The sequence below is a fragment of the Rhipicephalus microplus genome, chromosome 5 (genome assembly GCF_043290135.1).
Source record: "Rhipicephalus microplus isolate Deutch F79 chromosome 5, USDA_Rmic, whole genome shotgun sequence".
Lineage (NCBI taxonomy): Eukaryota > Metazoa > Arthropoda > Arachnida > Ixodida > Ixodidae > Rhipicephalus > Rhipicephalus microplus.
In genome coordinates, this window is record NC_134704.1 from 174,123,734 (window position 1) to 174,142,729 (window position 18,996).

Consider the following 18,996-nt stretch of genomic DNA (forward strand, 5'->3'; position numbering starts at 1 on the left):
TAGAGAACCGTTTGTCTTGACTCTCGAGGCACCGGTGAGATTCGAACTCACGATTTCCTGTTTACTAGACAGGCGCTCTATCTAACTAACCCACGGCGCCTGCCCAGTGCCTTGTTCAGTCAGTGACACCAACATAAGTATTTCGAACTAAACTTCGAAAACAAAAAACTAGAGAGACGTTTGTCTTGACTCTCGAGGCACCGGTGAGATTCGAACTCACGATCTGCTGTTTACTAGACAGGCGCTTTAACCAACTAAGCCACGGCGCTTGTGCAGCGTCTTGTTCAGGCAGTGACAGCATCAGAAGTATTTCGAACTAAACTTCGAAAACAAAAAAACTAGACAGAGGTTTGTCTTGACTCTCGAGGCACCGGTGAGATTCGAACTCACGATCTCCTGTTTACAAGACAGGCGCTTTAACCAACTAAGCCACGGCGCCTGCGCAGCGTCTTGTTCAGGCAGTGACACCAACATAAGTATTTCGAACTAAACTTCGAAAACAAAAAACTAGAGAGGCGTTTGTCTTGACTCTCGAGGCACCGGTGAGATTCGAACTCACGATCTCCGGTTTACTAGACAGGCGCTTTATCTAACTAAGCCACGGCGCTTGTGCAGCGTCTTGTTCAGGCAGCGACACCATCAGAAGTATTTCGAACTAAACTTCGAGAACAAAAAACTTGAGAGACGTTTGTCTTGACTCTCGAGGCACCGGTGAGATTCGAACTCATGATCTCCTGTTTACTAGACAGGCGCTTTAACCAACTAAGCCACGGCGCCTGCGCAGCGTCTTGTTCAGGCAGTGACACCAACATAAGTATTTCGAACTAAACTTCGAAAACAAAAAACTAGAGAGGCGTTTGTCTTGACTCTCGAGGCACCGGTGAGATTCGAACTCACGATCTCCGGTTTACTAGACAGGCGCTTTATCTAACTAAGCCACGGCGCCTGCGCAGCATCTTGTTAAGGCAGTGACACCATCAGAAGTATTTCGAACTAAACTTCGAAAATAAAAAACTAGAGAGCCGTTTGTCTTGACTCTCGAGGCACCGGTGAGATTCGAACTCACGATCTCCTGTTTACTAGACAGGCGCTTTAACTAACTAAGCCACGGCGCCTGCGCAGCGCCTTGTTCAGTCAGTGACACCATCAGAAGTATTTCGAACTAAACTTCGAAAACAATAAAACTAGAGAGAGGTTTGTCTTGACTCTCGAGGCACCGGTGAGATTCGAACTTACGATCTCCTGTTTACTAGACAGGTGCTTAAACTAACTAAGCCATGGCGCCTGCGCAGCGTTTTGGTCAGGCAGTGACACCATCAGAAGTATTTCGAACTAAACTTCGAAAACAAAAACTAGAGAGATGTTTGTCTTGACTCTCGAGGCACCTGTGAGACTCAAACTCATGATCTCCTGTTTACTAAACAGGCGCTTTAACCAACTAAGCCACGGCGCCTGCGCAGCGTCTTGTTCAGGCAGTGACACCATCAGAAGTACTTCGAAATAAACTTCGAAAACAAAAAACTAGAGAGAAGTTTGTCTTGACTCTCGAGGCACCGGTGAGATTCGAACTCACGATCTCCGGTTTACTAGACAGGAAATTTAACCAAATAAGCCACGGCGTCTGCGCAGCGTCTTGTTCAGGCAGTGACACCATTGGAAGTATTTCGAACAATACTTCGAAAACAAAAAAAAATCAGAAGAGACGTTAGTCTTGACTCTCGAGGCACCGGTGAGATTCGAACTCACGATCTCCTGTTTGCTAGACAGGCGCTTTAACCAACTAAGCCAAGGCGCCTGCGCAGCGTCTTGTTCAGGCAGTGACACCATCAGAAGTATTTCAAACTAATCTTCGAAAACAAAGAACTAGAGAGACGTTTGTCTTGACTCTCGAGGCACCGGTGAGATTCGAACTCACGATCTCCGGTTTACTAGACAGGCGCTTTAACTAACTAAGCCACGGCGCCTGCGCAGCGTCTTGTTCAGGCAGTGACACCGTCAGAAGTATTTCGAACTAAACTTCGAAAACAAAAAACTTGAGAGACGTTTGTCTTGACTCTCGAGGCACCGTTGAGATTCGAACTCATGATCTCCTGTTTACTAGACATGTGCTTTAACCAACTAAGCCACGGCGCCTGCGCAGTGTCTTGTTCAGGCAGTGACACCATCAGAAGTATTTCGAACTAAACTTCGAAAACAAAAAACTAGAGAGCCGTTTGTCTTGACTCTCGAGGAACCGGTGAGATTCCAACTCACGATCTCCTGTTTACTAGACAGGCGCTTTAACTAACTAAGCCATGGCGCCTGCGCAGCGTCTTGTTCAGTCAGTGACACCATCAGAAGTATTTCGAACTAAACTTCGAAAACAAAAAAATTGAGAGACGTTTGTCTTGACTCTGGAGGCACAGGTGAGATTCGAACTCACGATCTTCCTTTTACTAGACAGGCGCTTTAACTATCTAAGCCACAGCGCATTTAGAGCACCATCAGAAGCATTGAGAACTAAACTTCGAAAACAAAAAACTAGACAGACGTTTGTCTTGACTCTCGTGGCACCGGTGAGATTCGAACTCACGATCTTCCTTTAACTAGACAGGCGCTTTAACTATCTAAGCCACAGCGCATTTAGAACACCATCAGAAGCATTTAGAACTAAACTTCGAAAACAAAAAACTAGACAGACGTTTGTCTTGACTCTCGTGGCACCGGTGAGATTCGAACTAATGATCTCCTGTTTACTAGACATGCGCTTTAACCAACTAAGCCACGGCGCCTGCGCAGCATCTTGTTCAGACGGTGACACCATCAGAAGTATTTCGAACTAAACTTCGAAAACAAAAAACTAGAGAGACGTTAGTCTTGACTCCCGAGGCACCGGTGAGATTCGAACTTACGATCTGCTGTTTACTAGACAGGCGCTTCAACCAACTAAGCCACGGCGCTTGTGCAGCGTCTTGTTCAGGCAGGGACAGCATCAGAAGTATTTCGAACTAAACTTCGAAAACAAAAAAAAAACTGGAGAGAGGTTTGTCTTGACTCTCGAGGCACCGGTGAGATTCGAACTCACGATCTCCTGTTTACTAGACAGGCGCTTTAACCAACTAAGCCACGGCGCTTGTGCAGCGTCTTGTTCAGGCAGTGACACCATCAGAAGTATTTCGAACTAAACTTCGAAAACAAAAAAACTAGAGAGAGGTTTGTCTTGACTCTCGAGGCACCTGTGAGATTCGAACTCACGATCTCCTGTTTACTAGACAGGCGCTTTAACCAACTAAGCCACGGCGCCTGCGCAGCGTCTGGTTCAGGCAGTGACACCATCAGAAGCATTTAGAACTAAACTTCGAAAACAAAAAACTAGACAGACGTTTGTCTTGACTCTCGTGGCACCGGTGAGATTCGAATTAATGATCTCCTGTTTACTAGACATGCGCTTTAACCAACTAAGCCACGGCGCCTGCGCAGCGTCTTGTTCAGGCAGTGACACCATCAGAAGTATTTCGAATTAAACTTCGAAAACAAAAAACTAGAGAACCGTCTGTCTTGACTCTCGAGGCACCGGTGAGATTCGAACTCACGATCTCCTGTTTACTAGGCAGGCGCTTTAACTAACTAAGCCCCGGCGCCTGCGTAGCGCCTTGTTCAGTCAGTGACACCATCAGAAGTACTTCGAACAAAACTTCGAAAACAAAAAAACTAGAGAACCGTTTGTCTTGACTCTCGAGGCACCGGTGAGATTTGAACTCACGATTTCCTGTTTACTAGACAGGCGCTCTAACTAACTAAGCCACGGCGCCTGCCCAGTGCCTTGTTCAGTCAGTGACACCAACATAAGTATTTCGAACGAAACTTCGAAAACAAAAAACTAGAGAGACGTTTGTCTTGACTCTCGAGGCACCGGTGAGATTCGAACGCACGATCTGCTGTTTACTAGACAGGCGCTTTAACCAACTAAGCCACGGCGCTTGTGCAGCGTCTTGTTCAGGCAGTGACAGCATCAGAAGTATTTCGAACTAAACTTCGAAAACAAAAAAACTAGACAGAGGTTTGTCTTGACTCTCGAGGCACCGGTGAGATTCGAACTCACGATCTCCGGTTTACTAGACAGGCGCTTTAACTAACTAAGCCACGGCGCTTGTGCAGCGTCTTGTTCAGGCAGCGACACCATCAGAAGTATTTCGAACTAAACTTCGAAAACAAAAAACTTGAGAGACGTTTGTCTTGACTCTCGAGGCACCGGTGAGATTCGAACTCACGATCTCCGGTTTACTAGACAGGCGCTTTAACTAACTAAGCCACGGCGCCTGCGCAGCGTCTTGTTCAGGCAGTGACACCGTCAGAAGTATTTCGAACTAAACTTCGAAAACAAAAAACTTGAGAGACGTTTGTCTTGACTCTCGAGGCACCGTTGAGATTCGAACTCATGATCTCCTGTTTACTAGACATGTGCTTTAACCAACTAAGCCACGGCGCCTGCGCAGTGTCTTGTTCAGGCAGTGACACCATCAGAAGTATTTCGAACTAAACTTCGAAAACAAAAAACTAGAGAGCCGTTTGTCTTGACTCTCGAGGAACCGGTGAGATTCCAACTCACGATCTCCTGTTTACTAGACAGGCGCTTTAACTAACTAAGCCATGGCGCCTGCGCAGCGTCTTGTTCAGTCAGTGACACCATCAGAAGTATTTCGAACTAAACTTCGAAAACAAAAAAATTGAGAGACGTTTGTCTTGACTCTGGAGGCACAGGTGAGATTCGAACTCACGATCTTCCTTTTACTAGACAGGCGCTTTAACTATCTAAGCCACAGCGCATTTAGAGCACCATCAGAAGCATTGAGAACTAAACTTCGAAAACAAAAAACTAGGCAGACGTTTGTCTTGACTCTCGTGGCACCGGTGAGATTCGAACTCACGATCTTCCTTTAACTAGACAGGCGCTTTAACTATCTAAGCCACAGCGCATTTAGAACACCATCAGAAGCATTTAGAACTAAACTTCGAAAACAAAAAACTAGACAGACGTTTGTCTTGACTCTCGTGGCACCGGTGAGATTCGAACTAATGATCTCCTGTTTACTAGACATGCGCTTTAACCAACTAAGCCACGGCGCCTGCGCAGCATCTTGTTCAGACGGTGACACCATCAGAAGTATTTCGAACTAAACTTCGAAAACAAAAAACTAGAGAGACGTTAGTCTTGACTCCCGAGGCACCGGTGAGATTCGAACTTACGATCTGCTGTTTACTAGACAGGCGCTTCAACCAACTAAGCCACGGCGCTTGTGCAGCGTCTTGTTCAGGCAGGGACAGCATCAGAAGTATTTCGAACTAAACTTCGAAAACAAAAAAAAAACTGGAGAGAGGTTTGTCTTGACTCTCGAGGCACCGGTGAGATTCGAACTCACGATCTCCTGTTTACTAGACAGGCGCTTTAACCAACTAAGCCACGGCGCTTGTGCAGCGTCTTGTTCAGGCAGTGACACCATCAGAAGTATTTCGAACTAAACTTCGAAAACAAAAAAACTAGAGAGAGGTTTGTCTTGACTCTCGAGGCACCTGTGAGATTCGAACTCACGATCTCCTGTTTACTAGACAGGCGCTTTAACCAACTAAGCCACGGCGCCTGCGCAGCGTCTGGTTCAGGCAGTGACACCATCAGAAGCATTTAGAACTAAACTTCGAAAACAAAAAACTAGACAGACGTTTGTCTTGACTCTCGTGGCACCGGTGAGATTCGAATTAATGATCTCCTGTTTACTAGACATGCGCTTTAACCAACTAAGCCACGGCGCCTGCGCAGCGTCTTGTTCAGGCAGTGACACCATCAGAAGTATTTCGAATTAAACTTCGAAAACAAAAAACTAGAGAACCGTCTGTCTTGACTCTCGAGGCACCGGTGAGATTCGAACTCACGATCTCCTGTTTACTAGGCAGGCGCTTTAACTAACTAAGCCCCGGCGCCTGCGTAGCGCCTTGTTCAGTCAGTGACACCATCAGAAGTACTTCGAACAAAACTTCGAAAACAAAAAAACTAGAGAACTGTTTGTCTTGACTCTCGAGGCACCGGTGAGATTTGAACTCACGATTTCCTGTTTACTAGACAGGCGCTCTAACTAACTAAGCCACGGCGCCTGCCCAGTGCCTTGTTCAGTCAGTGACACCAACATAAGTATTTCGAACTAAACTTCGAAAACAAAAAACTAGAGAGACGTTTGTCTTGACTCTCGAGGCACCGGTGAGATTCGAACGCACGATCTGCTGTTTACTAGACAGGCGCTTTAACCAACTAAGCCACGGCGCTTGTGCAGCGTCTTGTTCAGGCAGTGACAGCATCAGAAGTATTTCGAACTAAACTTCGAAAACAAAAAAACTAGACAGAGGTTTGTCTTGACTCTCGAGGCACCGGTGAGATTCGAACTCACGATCTCCTGTTTACAAGACAGGCGCTTTAACCAACTAAGCCACGGCGCTTGTGCAGCGTCTTGTTCAGGCAGCGACACCATCAGAAGTATTTCGAACTAAACTTCGAGAACAAAAAACTTGAGAGACGTTTGTCTTGACTCTCGAGGCACCGGTGAGATTCGAACTCATGATCTCCTGTTTACTAGACAGGCGCTTTAACCAACTAAGCCACGGCGCCTGCGCAGCGTCTTGTTCAGGCAGTGACACCAACATAAGTATTTCGAACTAAACTTCGAAAACAAAAAACTAGAGAGGCGTTTGTCTTGACTCTCGAGGCACCGGTGAGATTCGAACTCACGATCTCCGGTTTACTAGACAGGCGCTTTATCTAACTAAGCCACGGCGCCTGCGCAGCTTCTCGTTCAGACAGTGACACCATCAGAAGTATTTCGAACTGAACTTCGAAAACAAAAAACTCGAGAGACGTTTGTCTTGACTCTCGAGGCACCGGTGAGATTCGAACTCACGATCTGCTGTTTACTAGACAGGCTCTTTAACCAACTAAGCCACGGCGCTTCTGCAGAGTCTTGTTCAGGCAGTGACACCATCAGAAGCATTTAGAACTAAACTTCGAAAACAAAAAACTAGACAGACGTTTGTCTTGACTCTCGTGGCACCGGTGAGATTCGAATTAACGATCTCCTGTTTACTAGACATGCGCTTTAACCAACTAAGCCACGGCGCCTGCGCAGCGTCTTGTTCAGGCAGTGACACCATCAGAAGTATTTCGAACTAAACTTCGAAAACAAAAAACTAGAGAACCGTTTGTCTTGACTCTCGAGGCACCAGTGAGATTCGAACTCACGATCTCCTGTTTACTAGGCAGGCGCTTTAGCTAACTAAGCCACGGCGCCTGCGTAGCGCCTTGTTCAGTCAGTGACACCATCAGAAGTACTTCGAACAAAACTTCGAAAACAAAAAAATAGAGAACCGTTTGTCTTGACTCTCGAGGCACCGGTGAGATTCGAACTCACGATTTCCTGTTTACTAGACAGGCGCTCTATCTAACTAACCCACGGCGCCTGCCCAGTGCCTTGTTCAGTCAGTGACACCAACATAAGTATTTCGAACTAAACTTCGAAAACAAAAAACTAGAGAGACGTTTGTCTTGACTCTCGAGGCACCGGTGAGATTCGAACTCACGATCTGCTGTTTACTAGACAGGCGCTTTAACCAACTAAGCCACGGCGCTTGTGCAGCGTCTTGTTCAGGCAGTGACAGCATCAGAAGTATTTCGAACTAAACTTCGAAAACAAAAAAACTAGACAGAGGTTTGTCTTGACTCTCGAGGCACCGGTGAGATTCGAACTCACGATCTCCTGTTTACAAGACAGGCGCTTTAACCAACTAAGCCACGGCGCTTGTGCAGCGTCTTGTTCAGGCAGCGACACCATCAGAAGTATTCCGAACTAAACTTCGAGAACAAAAAACTTGAGAGACGTTTGTCTTGACTCTCGAGGCACCGGTGAGATTCGAACTCATGATCTCCTGTTTACTAGACAGGCGCTTTAACCAACTAAGCCACGGCGCCTGCGCAGCGTCTTGTTCAGGCAGTGACACCAACATAAGTATTTCGAACTAAACTTCGAAAACAAAAAACTAGAGAGGCGTTTGTCTTGACTCTCGAGGCACCGGTGAGATTCGAACTCACGATCTCCGGTTTACTAGACAGGCGCTTTATCTAACTAAGCCACGGCGCCTGCGCAGCATCTTGTTAAGGCAGTGACACCATCAGAAGTATTTCGAACTAAACTTCGAAAATAAAAAACTAGAGAGCCGTTTGTCTTGACTCTCGAGGCACCGGTGAGATTCGAACTCACGATCTCCTGTTTACTAGACAGGCGCTTTAACTAACTAAGCCACGGCGCCTGCGCAGCGCCTTGTTCAGTCAGTGACACCATCAGAAGTATTTCGAACTAAACTTCGAAAACAATAAAACTAGAGAGAGGTTTGTCTTGACTCTCGAGGCACCGGTGAGATTCGAACTTACGATCTCCTGTTTACTAGACAGGTGCTTAAACTAACTAAGCCATGGCGCCTGCGCAGCGTTTTGGTCAGGCAGTGACACCATCAGAAGTATTTCGAACTAAACTTCGAAAACAAAAACTAGAGAGATGTTTGTCTTGACTCTCGAGGCACCTGTGAGACTCAAACTCATGATCTCCTGTTTACTAAACAGGCGCTTTAACCAACTAAGCCACGGCGCCTGCGCAGCGTCTTGTTCAGGCAGTGACACCATCAGAAGTACTTCGAAATAAACTTCGAAAACAAAAAACTAGAGAGAAGTTTGTCTTGACTCTCGAGGCACCGGTGAGATTCGAACTCACGATCTCCGGTTTACTAGACAGGAAATTTAACCAAATAAGCCACGGCGTCTGCGCAGCGTCTTGTTCAGGCAGTGACACCATTGGAAGTATTTCGAACAATACTTCGAAAACAAAAAAAAATCAGAAGAGACGTTAGTCTTGACTCTCGAGGCACCGGTGAGATTCGAACTCACGATCTCCTGTTTGCTAGACAGGCGCTTTAACCAACTAAGCCAAGGCGCCTGCGCAGCGTCTTGTTCAGGCAGTGACACCATCAGAAGTATTTCAAACTAATCTTCGAAAACAAAGAACTAGAGAGACGTTTGTCTTGACTCTCGAGGCACCGGTGAGATTCGAACTCACGATCTCCGGTTTACTAGACAGGCGCTTTAACTAACTAAGCCACGGCGCCTGCGCAGCGTCTTGTTCAGGCAGTGACACCGTCAGAAGTATTTCGAACTAAACTTCGAAAACAAAAAACTTGAGAGACGTTTGTCTTGACTCTCGAGGCACCGTTGAGATTCGAACTCATGATCTCCTGTTTACTAGACATGTGCTTTAACCAACTAAGCCACGGCGCCTGCGCAGTGTCTTGTTCAGTCAGTGACACCATCAGAAGTATTTCGAACTAAACTTCGAAAACAAAAAACTAGAGAGCCGTTTGTCTTGACTCTCGAGGAACCGGTGAGATTCCAACTCACGATCTCCTGTTTACTAGACAGGCGCTTTAACTAACTAAGCCATGGCGCCTGCGCAGCGTCTTGTTCAGTCAGTGACACCATCAGAAGTATTTCGAACTAAACTTCGAAAACAAAAAAATTGAGAGACGTTTGTCTTGACTCTGGAGGCACAGGTGAGATTCGAACTCACGATCTTCCTTTTACTAGACAGGCGCTTTAACTATCTAAGCCACAGCGCATTTAGAGCACCATCAGAAGCATTGAGAACTAAACTTCGAAAACAAAAAACTAGACAGACGTTTGTCTTGACTCTCGTGGCACCGGTGAGATTCGAACTCACGATCTTCCTTTAACTAGACAGGCGCTTTAACTATCTAAGCCACAGCGCATTTAGAACACCATCAGAAGCATTTAGAACTAAACTTCGAAAACAAAAAACTAGACAGACGTTTGTCTTGACTCTCGTGGCACCGGTGAGATTCGAACTAATGATCTCCTGTTTACTAGACATGCGCTTTAACCAACTAAGCCACGGCGCCTGCGCAGCATCTTGTTCAGACGGTGACACCATCAGAAGTATTTCGAACTAAACTTCGAAAACAAAAAACTAGAGAGACGTTAGTCTTGACTCCCGAGGCACCGGTGAGATTCGAACTTACGATCTGCTGTTTACTAGACAGGCGCTTCAACCAACTAAGCCACGGCGCTTGTGCAGCGTCTTGTTCAGGCAGGGACAGCATCAGAAGTATTTCGAACTAAACTTCGAAAACAAAAAAAAAACTGGAGAGAGGTTTGTCTTGACTCTCGAGGCACCGGTGAGATTCGAACTCACGATCTCCTGTTTACTAGACAGGCGCTTTAACCAACTAAGCCACGGCGCTTGTGCAGCGTCTTGTTCAGGCAGTGACACCATCAGAAGTATTTCGAACTAAACTTCGAAAACAAAAAAACTAGAGAGAGGTTTGTCTTGACTCTCGAGGCACCTGTGAGATTCGAACTCACGATCTCCTGTTTACTAGACAGGCGCTTTAACCAACTAAGCCACGGCGCCTGCGCAGCGTCTGGTTCAGGCAGTGACACCATCAGAAGCATTTAGAACTAAACTTCGAAAACAAAAAACTAGACAGACGTTTGTCTTGACTCTCGTGGCACCGGTGAGATTCGAATTAATGATCTCCTGTTTACTAGACATGCGCTTTAACCAACTAAGCCACGGCGCCTGCGCAGCGTCTTGTTCAGGCAGTGACACCATCAGAAGTATTTCGAATTAAACTTCGAAAACAAAAAACTAGAGAACCGTCTGTCTTGACTCTCGAGGCACCGGTGAGATTCGAACTCACGATCTCCTGTTTACTAGGCAGGCGCTTTAACTAACTAAGCCCCGGCGCCTGCGTAGCGCCTTGTTCAGTCAGTGACACCATCAGAAGTACTTCGAACAAAACTTCGAAAACAAAAAAACTAGAGAACCGTTTGTCTTGACTCTCGAGGCACCGGTGAGATTTGAACTCACGATTTCCTGTTTACTAGACAGGCGCTCTAACTAACTAAGCCACGGCGCCTGCCCAGTGCCTTGTTCAGTCAGTGACACCAACATAAGTATTTCGAACTAAACTTCGAAAACAAAAAACTAGAGAGACGTTTGTCTTGACTCTCGAGGCACCGGTGAGATTCGAACGCACGATCTGCTGTTTACTAGACAGGCGCTTTAACCAACTAAGCCACGGCGCTTGTGCAGCGTCTTGTTCAGGCAGTGACAGCATCAGAAGTATTTCGAACTAAACTTCGAAAACAAAAAAACTAGACAGAGGTTTGTCTTGACTCTCGAGGCACCGGTGAGATTCGAACTCACGATCTCCTGTTTACAAGACAGGCGCTTTAACCAACTAAGCCACGGCGCTTGTGCAGCGTCTTGTTCAGGCAGCGACACCATCAGAAGTATTTCGAACTAAACTTCGAGAACAAAAAACTTGAGAGACGTTTGTCTTGACTCTCGAGGCACCGGTGAGATTCGAACTCATGATCTCCTGTTTACTAGACAGGCGCTTTAACCAACTAAGCCACGGCGCCTGCGCAGCGTCTTGTTCAGGCAGTGACACCAACATAAGTATTTCGAACTAAACTTCGAAAACAAAAAACTAGAGAGGCGTTTGTCTTGACTCTCGAGGCACCGGTGAGATTCGAACTCACGATCTCCGGTTTACTAGACAGGCGCTTTATCTAACTAAGCCACGGCGCCTGCGCAGCTTCTCGTTCAGACAGTGACACCATCAGAAGTATTTCGAACTGAACTTCGAAAACAAAAAACTCGAGAGACGTTTGTCTTGACTCTCGAGGCACCGCTGAGATTCGAACTCACGATCTGCTGTTTACTAGACAGGCTCTTTAACCAACTAAGCCACGGCGCTTCTGCAGAGTCTTGTTCAGGCAGTGACACCATCAGAAGTATTTCGAACAAAACTTCGAAAACAAAAAAACTAGAGAGAGGTTTGTCTTGACTCTCGAGGCACCGGTGAGATTCAAACTCACGATCTCCTCTTTACTAGACAGGCGCTTCAACTAACTAAGCCACGGCGCCTGCGCAGCGTTTTGTTCAGGCAGTGACACCATCAGAAGTATTTCGAACTAAACTTCGAAAATAAAAGTACTGAAAGTTGGGCGAGTTCGTACTCGATCCTGACTTCTTTGCGCAAACACGTACACGGACACAAGGAAAAGAGGCAAACAACACGGGCGCCCGTGTTGTTTGCCTCTTTTCCTTGTGTCCGTGTACGTGTTTGCGCAAAGAAGTCATGAATGTTCGAAAACAAAAAAACTAGAGAGACGTTAGTCTTGACTCCCGAGGCACCGGTGAGATTCGAACTCATGATCTCCTGTTTACTAGACAGGTGCTGTAACCAACTAAGCCACGGCGCCTGCGCAGCGTCTTGTTCAGGAAGTGACGCGATCAGAAGTATTTCGAACTAAACTTCGAAAACAAAAAACTAGAGAGATGTTTGTCTTGACTCTCGAGGCACCTGTGAGATTCAAACTCATGATCTCCTGTTTACTAGACAGGCGCTTTAACCAACTAAGCCACGGCGCCTACGCAGCGTCTTGTTCAGGCAGTGACACCATCAGAAGTATTTCGAAATAAACTTCGAAAACAAAAAACTAGAGAGAAGTTTGTCTTGACTCTCGAGGCACCGGTGAGATTCGAACTCACGATCTCCGGTTTACTAGACAGGAAATTTAACCAAATAAGCCACGGCGTCTGCGCAGCGTCTTGTTCAGGCAGTGACACCATTGGAAGTATTTCGAACAATACTTCGAAAACAAAAAAAAATCAGAAGAGACGTTAGTCTTGACTCTCGAGGCACCAGTGAGATTCGAACTCACGATCTCCTGTTTGCTAGACAGGCGCTTTAACCAACTAAGCCAAGGCGCCTGCGCAGCGTCTTGTTCAGGCAGTGACACCATCAGAAGTATTTCGAACTAATCTTCGAAAACAAAGAACTAGAGAGACGTTTGTCTTGACTCCCGAGGCACCTATGAGATTCGAACTCACGATCTCCGGTTTACTAGATAGGCGCTTTAACTAACTAAGCCACGGCGCCTTCGCAGCGTCTTGTTCAGGCAGTGACACCATCAGAAGTAATTCGAACTGAACTTCGAAAACAAAAAAACTAGAGAGACGTTTGTCTTGACTCTCGAGGCACCGGTGAGATTCGAACTCACGATCTGCTGTTTACTAGACAGGCGCTTTAACCAACTAAGCCACGGCGCTTGTGCAGCGTCTTGTTCAAGCAGTGACAGCATCAGAAGTATTTCGAACTAAACTTCGACAACAAAAAAAACTAGACAGAGGTTTGCCTTGACTCTCGAGGCACCGGTGAGATTCGAACTCACGATCTCCTGTTTACTAGACAGGCGCTTTAACCAACTAAGCCACGGCGCTTGTGCAGCGTCTTGTTCAGGCATTGACACCATCAGAAGTATTTCAAACTAAACTTCGACAACAAAAAAACTTGAGAGACGTTCGTCTTTCTTCTCGAGGCACAGGTGAGATTCGAACTCACTATCTTCCTTTCACTAGACAGGCGCTTTAACTAACTAAGCCACAGCGCCTGCGCAGCGTCTTGTTCAGGCAGTGACACCATCAGAATTATTTCGAACTAAACTTCGAAAACCAAAAACTAGAGAGACGTTTGTCTTGACTCTCGAGGCACCGGTGAGATTCGAACTCATGATCTCCTGTTTACTAGACAGGCGCTTTAACCAACTAAGCCACGGCGCCTGCGCAGCGTCTTGTTCAGGCAGTGACACCATCAGAAATATTTCGAACTAAACTTCGAAAACAAAAAACTAGAGAGACGGTTGTCTTGACTCTCGAGGCACCGGTGAGATTCGAACTCACGATCTCCGGTTTACTAGACAGGCGCTTTAACCAACTAAGCCACGGCGCTTGTGCAGCGTCTTGTTCAGGTATGGACAGCATCAGAAGTATTTCGAACTAAACTTCGAAAACAAAAAAAACTGGAGAGAGGTTTGTCTTGACTCTCGAGGCACCGGTGAGATTCGAACTCACGATCTCCTGTTTACTAGACAGGCGCTTTAACCAACTAAGCCACGGCGCATGCACAGCGTTTTGTTCAGGCAGTGACACCATCAGAAGTATTTCGAACTAAACTTCGAGAACAAAAAACTTGAGAGACGTTTGTCTTGACTCTCGAGGCACAGGTGAGATTCGAACTCACGATCTTCCTTTCACTAGACAGGCTCTTTAACTAACTAAGCCACAGCGCCTGCGCAGCGTCTTGTTCAGGCAGTGACACCATCAGAATTATTTCGAACTAAACTTCGAAAACCAAAAACTAGAGAGACGTTTGTCTTGACTCTCGAGGCACCGGTGAGATTCGAACTCACGATCTCCGGTTTACTAGACAGGAAATTTAACCAAATAAGCCACGGCGTCTGCGCAGCGTCTTGTTCAGGCAGTGACACCATTGGAAGTATTTCGAACAATACTTCGAAAACAAAAAAAAACTCAGAAGAGACGTTAGTCTTGACTCTCGAGGCACCGGTGAGATTCGAACTCACGATCTCCTGTTTGCTAGACAGACGCTTTAACCAACTAAGCCAAGGCGCCTGCGCAGCGTCTTCTTCACGCAGTGACACCATCAGAAGTATTTCGAACTAAACTTCGAAAACAAAAAACTACAGAGACGTTTGTCTTGACTCTCGAGGCACGGGTGAGATTCGAACTCACGATCTGCTGTTTACTAGACAGGCGCTTTAACCAACCAAGCCACGGCGCCTGCGCAGCGTTTTGTTCAGGCAGTGACACCATCAGAAGTATTTCGAACTAAACTTCGAGAACAAAAAACATGAGAGACGTTTGTCTTGACTCTCGAGGCACAGGTGAGATTCGAACTCACGATCTCCTGTTTACTAGACAGGCGCTTTAACCAACTAAGCCACGGCGCCTGCGCAGCGTCTGGTTCAGGCAGTGACACCATCAGAAGCATTTAGAACTAAACTTCGAAAACAAAAAACTAGACAGACGTTTGTCTTGACTCTCGTGGCACCGGTGAGATTCGAATTAATGATCTCCTGTTTACTAGACATGCGCTTTAACCAACTAAGCCACGGCGCCTGCGCAGCGTCTTGTTCAGGCAGTGACACCATCAGAAGTATTTCGAATTAAACTTCGAAAACAAAAAACTAGAGAACCGTCTGTCTTGACTCTCGAGGCACCGGTGAGATTCGAACTCACGATCTCCTGTTTACTAGGCAGGCGCTTTAACTAACTAAGCCCCGGCGCCTGCGTAGCGCCTTGTTCAGTCAGTGACACCATCAGAAGTACTTCGAACAAAACTTCGAAAACAAAAAAACTAGAGAACCGTTTGTCTTGACTCTCGAGGCACCGGTGAGATTTGAACTCACGATTTCCTGTTTACTAGACAGGCGCTCTAACTAACTAAGCCACGGCGCCTGCCCAGTGCCTTGTTCAGTCAGTGACACCAACATAAGTATTTCGAACTAAACTTCGAAAACAAAAAACTAGAGAGGCGTTTGTCTTGACTCTCGAGGCACCGGTGAGATTCGAACTCACGATCTCCGGTTTACTAGACAGGCGCTTTATCTAACTAAGCCACGGCGCCTGCGCAGCTTCTCGTTCAGACAGTGACACCATCAGAAGTATTTCGAACTGAACTTCGAAAACAAAAAACTCGAGAGACGTTTGTCTTGACTCTCGAGGCACCGGTGAGATTCGAACTCACGATCTGCTGTTTACTAGACAGGCTCTTTAACCAACTAAGCCACGGCGCTTCTGCAGAGTCTTGTTCAGGCAGTGACACCATCAGAAGTATTTCGAACAAAACTTCGAAAACAAAAAAACTAGAGAGAGGTTTGTCTTGACTCTCGAGGCACCGGTGAGATTCAAACTCACGATCTCCTCTTTACTAGACAGGCGCTTCAACTAACTAAGCCACGGCGCCTGCGCAGCGTTTTGTTCAGGTAGTGACACCATCAGAAGTATTTCGAACTAAACTTCGAAAATAAAAGTACTGAAAGTTGGGCGAGTTCGTACTCGATCCTGACTTCTTTGCGCAAACACGTACACGGACACAAGGAAAAGAGGCAAACAACACGGGCGCCCGTGTTGTTTGCCTCTTTTCCTTGTGTCCGTGTACGTGTTTGCGCAAAGAAGTCATGAATGTTCGAAAACAAAAAAACTAGAGAGACGTTAGTCTTGACTCCCGAGGCACCGGTGAGATTCGAACTCATGATCTCCTGTTTACTAGACAGGTGCTGTAACCAACTAAGCCACGGCGCCTGCGCAGCGTCTTGTTCAGGAAGTGACGCGATCAGAAGTATTTCGAACTAAACTTCGAAAACAAAAAACTAGAGAGATGTTTGTCTTGACTCTCGAGGCACCTGTGAGATTCAAACTCATGATCTCCTGTTTACTAGACAGGCGCTTTAACCAACTAAGCCACGGCGCCTACGCAGCGTCTTGTTCAGGCAGTGACACCATCAGAAGTATTTCGAAATAAACTTCGAAAACAAAAAACTAGAGAGAAGTTTGTCTTGACTCTCGAGGCACCGGTGAGATTCGAACTCACGATCTCCGGTTTACTAGACAGGAAATTTAACCAAATAAGCCACGGCGTCTGCGCAGCGTCTTGTTCAGGCAGTGACACCATTGGAAGTATTTCGAACAATACTTCGAAAACAAAAAAAAATCAGAAGAGACGTTAGTCTTGACTCTCGAGGCACCAGTGAGATTCGAACTCACGATCTCCTGTTTGCTAGACAGGCGCTTTAACCAACTAAGCCAAGGCGCCTGCGCAGCGTCTTGTTCAGGCAGTGACACCATCAGAAGTATTTCGAACTAATCTTCGAAAACAAAGAACTAGAGAGACGTTTGTCTTGACTCCCGAGGCACCTATGAGATTCGAACTCACGATCTCCGGTTTACTAGATAGGCGCTTTAACTAACTAAGCCACGGCGCCTTCGCAGCGTCTTGTTCAGGCAGTGACACCATCAGAAGTAATTCGAACTGAACTTCGAAAACAAAAAAACTAGAGAGACGTTTGTCTTGACTCTCGAGGCACCGGTGAGATTCGAACTCACGATCTGCTGTTTACTAGACAGGCGCTTTAACCAACTAAGCCACGGCGCTTGTGCAGCGTCTTGTTCAAGCAGTGACAGCATCAGAAGTATTTCGAACTAAACTTCGACAACAAAAAAAACTAGACAGAGGTTTGCCTTGACTCTCGAGGCACCGGTGAGATTCGAACTCACGATCTCCTGTTTACTAGACAGGCGCTTTAACCAACTAAGCCACGGCGCTTGTGCAGCGTCTTGTTCAGGCATTGACACCATCAGAAGTATTTCAAACTAAACTTCGACAACAAAAAAACTTGAGAGACGTTCGTCTTTCTTCTCGAGGCACAGGTGAGATTCGAACTCACTATCTTCCTTTCACTAGACAGGCGCTTTAACTAACTAAGCCACAGCGCCTGCGCAGCGTCTTGTTCAGGCAGTGACACCATCAGAATTATTTCGAACTAAACTTCGAAAACCAAAAACTAGAGAGACGTTTGTCTTGACTCTCGAGGCACCGGTGAGATTCGAACTCATGATCTCCTGTTTACTAGACAGGCGCTTTAACCAACTAAGCCACGGCGCCTGCGCAGCGTCTTGTTCAGGCAGTGACACCATCAGAAATATTTCGAACTAAACTTCGAAAACAAAAAACTAGAGAGACGGTTGTCTTGACTCTCGAGGCACCGGTGAGATTCGAACTCACGATCTCCGGTTTACTAGACAGGCGCTTTAACCAACTAAGCCACGGCGCTTGTGCAGCGTCTTGTTCAGGTATGGACAGCATCAGAAGTATTTCGAACTAAACTTCGAAAACAAAAAAAACTGGAGAGAGGTTTGTCTTGACTCTCGAGGCACCGGTGAGATTCGAACTCACGATCTCCTGTTTACTAGACAGGCGCTTTAACCAACTAAGCCACGGCGCATGCGCAGCGTTTTGTTCAGGCAGTGACACCATCAGAAGTATTTCGAACTAAACTTCGAGAACAAAAAACTTGAGAGACGTTTGTCTTGACTCTCGAGGCACAGGTGAGATTCGAACTCACGATCTTCCTTTCACTAGACAGGCTCTTTAACTAACTAAGCCACAGCGCCTGCGCAGCGTCTTGTTCAGGCAGTGACACCATCAGAATTATTTCGAACTAAACTTCGAAAACCAAAAACTAGAGAGACGTTTGTCTTGACTCTCGAGGCACCGGTGAGATTCGAACTCACGATCTCCGGTTTACTAGACAGGAAATTTAACCAAATAAGCCACGGCGTCTGCGCAGCGTCTTGTTCAGGCAGTGACACCATTGGAAGTATTTCGAACAATACTTCGAAAACAAAAAAAAACTCAGAAGAGACGTTAGTCTTGACTCTCGAGGCACCGGTGAGATTCGAACTCACGATCTCCTGTTTGCTAGACAGACGCTTTAACCAACTAAGCCAAGGCGCCTGCGCAGCGTCTTCTTCACGCAGTGACACCATCAGAAGTATTTCGAACTAAACTTCGAAAACAAAAAACTACAGAGACGTTTGTCTTGACTCTCGAGGCACGGGTGAGATTCGAACTCACGATCTGCTGTTTACTAGACAGGCGCTTTAACCAACCAAGCCACGGCGCCTGCGCAGCGTTTTGTTCAGGCAGTGACACCATCAGAAGTATTTCGAACTAAACTTCGAGAACAAAAAACATGAGAGACGTTTGTCTTGACTCTCGAGGCACAGGTGAGATTCGAACTCACGATCTTCCTTTCACTAGACAGGCGCTTTAGCTAACTAAGCCACAGCGCCTGCGCAGCGTCTTGTTCAGGCAGTGACACCATCAGAATTATTTCGAACTAAAGTTCGAAAACCAAAAACTAGAGAGATGTTTGTCTTGACTCTCGAGGCACCGGTGAGATTCGAACTCACGATCTCCGGTTTACTAGACAGGAAATTTAACCAACTAAGCCACGGCGCCTGCGCAGCGTCTTGTTCA

At 46.5% G+C, this 18,996-nt stretch overlaps 33 non-coding genes across 33 annotated transcripts; all 33 read right to left on the bottom strand.

Annotated features, from left to right (window-relative positions):
- Positions 1–365: 365 nt before the first annotated feature.
- TRNAT-UGU (transfer RNA threonine (anticodon UGU)) lies at positions 366–439 on the bottom strand. The gene has a single exon. It is a non-coding gene; the product is annotated as a tRNA-Thr (tRNA).
- A 264-nt stretch (positions 440–703) lies between these two features.
- On the bottom strand, positions 704–777 carry TRNAT-AGU (transfer RNA threonine (anticodon AGU)). Its single transcript has one exon. It is a non-coding gene; the product is annotated as a tRNA-Thr (tRNA).
- Positions 778–1,041: 264 nt separating this feature from the next.
- On the bottom strand, positions 1,042–1,115 carry TRNAT-AGU (transfer RNA threonine (anticodon AGU)). Its single transcript has one exon. It is a non-coding gene; the product is annotated as a tRNA-Thr (tRNA).
- A 606-nt stretch (positions 1,116–1,721) lies between these two features.
- Positions 1,722–1,795, bottom strand: TRNAA-AGC (transfer RNA alanine (anticodon AGC)). Its single transcript has one exon. It is a non-coding gene; the product is annotated as a tRNA-Ala (tRNA).
- A 1,244-nt stretch (positions 1,796–3,039) lies between these two features.
- TRNAT-AGU (transfer RNA threonine (anticodon AGU)) lies at positions 3,040–3,113 on the bottom strand. Its single transcript has one exon. It is a non-coding gene; the product is annotated as a tRNA-Thr (tRNA).
- A 96-nt stretch (positions 3,114–3,209) lies between these two features.
- On the bottom strand, positions 3,210–3,283 carry TRNAT-AGU (transfer RNA threonine (anticodon AGU)). Its single transcript has one exon. It is a non-coding gene; the product is annotated as a tRNA-Thr (tRNA).
- A 434-nt stretch (positions 3,284–3,717) lies between these two features.
- On the bottom strand, positions 3,718–3,791 carry TRNAT-AGU (transfer RNA threonine (anticodon AGU)). Its single transcript has one exon. It is a non-coding gene; the product is annotated as a tRNA-Thr (tRNA).
- Positions 3,792–5,374: 1,583 nt separating this feature from the next.
- TRNAT-AGU (transfer RNA threonine (anticodon AGU)) lies at positions 5,375–5,448 on the bottom strand. The gene has a single exon. It is a non-coding gene; the product is annotated as a tRNA-Thr (tRNA).
- Positions 5,449–5,544: 96 nt separating this feature from the next.
- On the bottom strand, positions 5,545–5,618 carry TRNAT-AGU (transfer RNA threonine (anticodon AGU)). Its single transcript has one exon. It is a non-coding gene; the product is annotated as a tRNA-Thr (tRNA).
- Positions 5,619–6,052: 434 nt separating this feature from the next.
- On the bottom strand, positions 6,053–6,126 carry TRNAT-AGU (transfer RNA threonine (anticodon AGU)). The gene has a single exon. It is a non-coding gene; the product is annotated as a tRNA-Thr (tRNA).
- A 265-nt stretch (positions 6,127–6,391) lies between these two features.
- TRNAT-UGU (transfer RNA threonine (anticodon UGU)) lies at positions 6,392–6,465 on the bottom strand. Its single transcript has one exon. It is a non-coding gene; the product is annotated as a tRNA-Thr (tRNA).
- Positions 6,466–6,560: 95 nt separating this feature from the next.
- On the bottom strand, positions 6,561–6,634 carry TRNAT-AGU (transfer RNA threonine (anticodon AGU)). The gene has a single exon. It is a non-coding gene; the product is annotated as a tRNA-Thr (tRNA).
- Positions 6,635–7,744: 1,110 nt separating this feature from the next.
- TRNAT-UGU (transfer RNA threonine (anticodon UGU)) lies at positions 7,745–7,818 on the bottom strand. Its single transcript has one exon. It is a non-coding gene; the product is annotated as a tRNA-Thr (tRNA).
- A 95-nt stretch (positions 7,819–7,913) lies between these two features.
- TRNAT-AGU (transfer RNA threonine (anticodon AGU)) lies at positions 7,914–7,987 on the bottom strand. Its single transcript has one exon. It is a non-coding gene; the product is annotated as a tRNA-Thr (tRNA).
- Positions 7,988–8,251: 264 nt separating this feature from the next.
- TRNAT-AGU (transfer RNA threonine (anticodon AGU)) lies at positions 8,252–8,325 on the bottom strand. The gene has a single exon. It is a non-coding gene; the product is annotated as a tRNA-Thr (tRNA).
- Positions 8,326–8,931: 606 nt separating this feature from the next.
- TRNAA-AGC (transfer RNA alanine (anticodon AGC)) lies at positions 8,932–9,005 on the bottom strand. The gene has a single exon. It is a non-coding gene; the product is annotated as a tRNA-Ala (tRNA).
- Positions 9,006–10,249: 1,244 nt separating this feature from the next.
- On the bottom strand, positions 10,250–10,323 carry TRNAT-AGU (transfer RNA threonine (anticodon AGU)). The gene has a single exon. It is a non-coding gene; the product is annotated as a tRNA-Thr (tRNA).
- A 96-nt stretch (positions 10,324–10,419) lies between these two features.
- On the bottom strand, positions 10,420–10,493 carry TRNAT-AGU (transfer RNA threonine (anticodon AGU)). Its single transcript has one exon. It is a non-coding gene; the product is annotated as a tRNA-Thr (tRNA).
- A 434-nt stretch (positions 10,494–10,927) lies between these two features.
- Positions 10,928–11,001, bottom strand: TRNAT-AGU (transfer RNA threonine (anticodon AGU)). Its single transcript has one exon. It is a non-coding gene; the product is annotated as a tRNA-Thr (tRNA).
- A 265-nt stretch (positions 11,002–11,266) lies between these two features.
- On the bottom strand, positions 11,267–11,340 carry TRNAT-UGU (transfer RNA threonine (anticodon UGU)). The gene has a single exon. It is a non-coding gene; the product is annotated as a tRNA-Thr (tRNA).
- Positions 11,341–11,435: 95 nt separating this feature from the next.
- On the bottom strand, positions 11,436–11,509 carry TRNAT-AGU (transfer RNA threonine (anticodon AGU)). The gene has a single exon. It is a non-coding gene; the product is annotated as a tRNA-Thr (tRNA).
- Positions 11,510–12,792: 1,283 nt separating this feature from the next.
- TRNAA-AGC (transfer RNA alanine (anticodon AGC)) lies at positions 12,793–12,866 on the bottom strand. Its single transcript has one exon. It is a non-coding gene; the product is annotated as a tRNA-Ala (tRNA).
- Positions 12,867–13,302: 436 nt separating this feature from the next.
- On the bottom strand, positions 13,303–13,376 carry TRNAT-AGU (transfer RNA threonine (anticodon AGU)). Its single transcript has one exon. It is a non-coding gene; the product is annotated as a tRNA-Thr (tRNA).
- Positions 13,377–13,641: 265 nt separating this feature from the next.
- On the bottom strand, positions 13,642–13,715 carry TRNAT-AGU (transfer RNA threonine (anticodon AGU)). Its single transcript has one exon. It is a non-coding gene; the product is annotated as a tRNA-Thr (tRNA).
- Positions 13,716–13,981: 266 nt separating this feature from the next.
- Positions 13,982–14,055, bottom strand: TRNAT-AGU (transfer RNA threonine (anticodon AGU)). The gene has a single exon. It is a non-coding gene; the product is annotated as a tRNA-Thr (tRNA).
- Positions 14,056–14,493: 438 nt separating this feature from the next.
- Positions 14,494–14,567, bottom strand: TRNAA-AGC (transfer RNA alanine (anticodon AGC)). Its single transcript has one exon. It is a non-coding gene; the product is annotated as a tRNA-Ala (tRNA).
- A 264-nt stretch (positions 14,568–14,831) lies between these two features.
- TRNAT-AGU (transfer RNA threonine (anticodon AGU)) lies at positions 14,832–14,905 on the bottom strand. Its single transcript has one exon. It is a non-coding gene; the product is annotated as a tRNA-Thr (tRNA).
- Positions 14,906–15,339: 434 nt separating this feature from the next.
- On the bottom strand, positions 15,340–15,413 carry TRNAT-AGU (transfer RNA threonine (anticodon AGU)). The gene has a single exon. It is a non-coding gene; the product is annotated as a tRNA-Thr (tRNA).
- A 1,283-nt stretch (positions 15,414–16,696) lies between these two features.
- On the bottom strand, positions 16,697–16,770 carry TRNAA-AGC (transfer RNA alanine (anticodon AGC)). The gene has a single exon. It is a non-coding gene; the product is annotated as a tRNA-Ala (tRNA).
- Positions 16,771–17,206: 436 nt separating this feature from the next.
- On the bottom strand, positions 17,207–17,280 carry TRNAT-AGU (transfer RNA threonine (anticodon AGU)). The gene has a single exon. It is a non-coding gene; the product is annotated as a tRNA-Thr (tRNA).
- Positions 17,281–17,545: 265 nt separating this feature from the next.
- On the bottom strand, positions 17,546–17,619 carry TRNAT-AGU (transfer RNA threonine (anticodon AGU)). The gene has a single exon. It is a non-coding gene; the product is annotated as a tRNA-Thr (tRNA).
- Positions 17,620–17,885: 266 nt separating this feature from the next.
- On the bottom strand, positions 17,886–17,959 carry TRNAT-AGU (transfer RNA threonine (anticodon AGU)). The gene has a single exon. It is a non-coding gene; the product is annotated as a tRNA-Thr (tRNA).
- A 438-nt stretch (positions 17,960–18,397) lies between these two features.
- Positions 18,398–18,471, bottom strand: TRNAA-AGC (transfer RNA alanine (anticodon AGC)). The gene has a single exon. It is a non-coding gene; the product is annotated as a tRNA-Ala (tRNA).
- Positions 18,472–18,996: the final 525 nt, after the last annotated feature.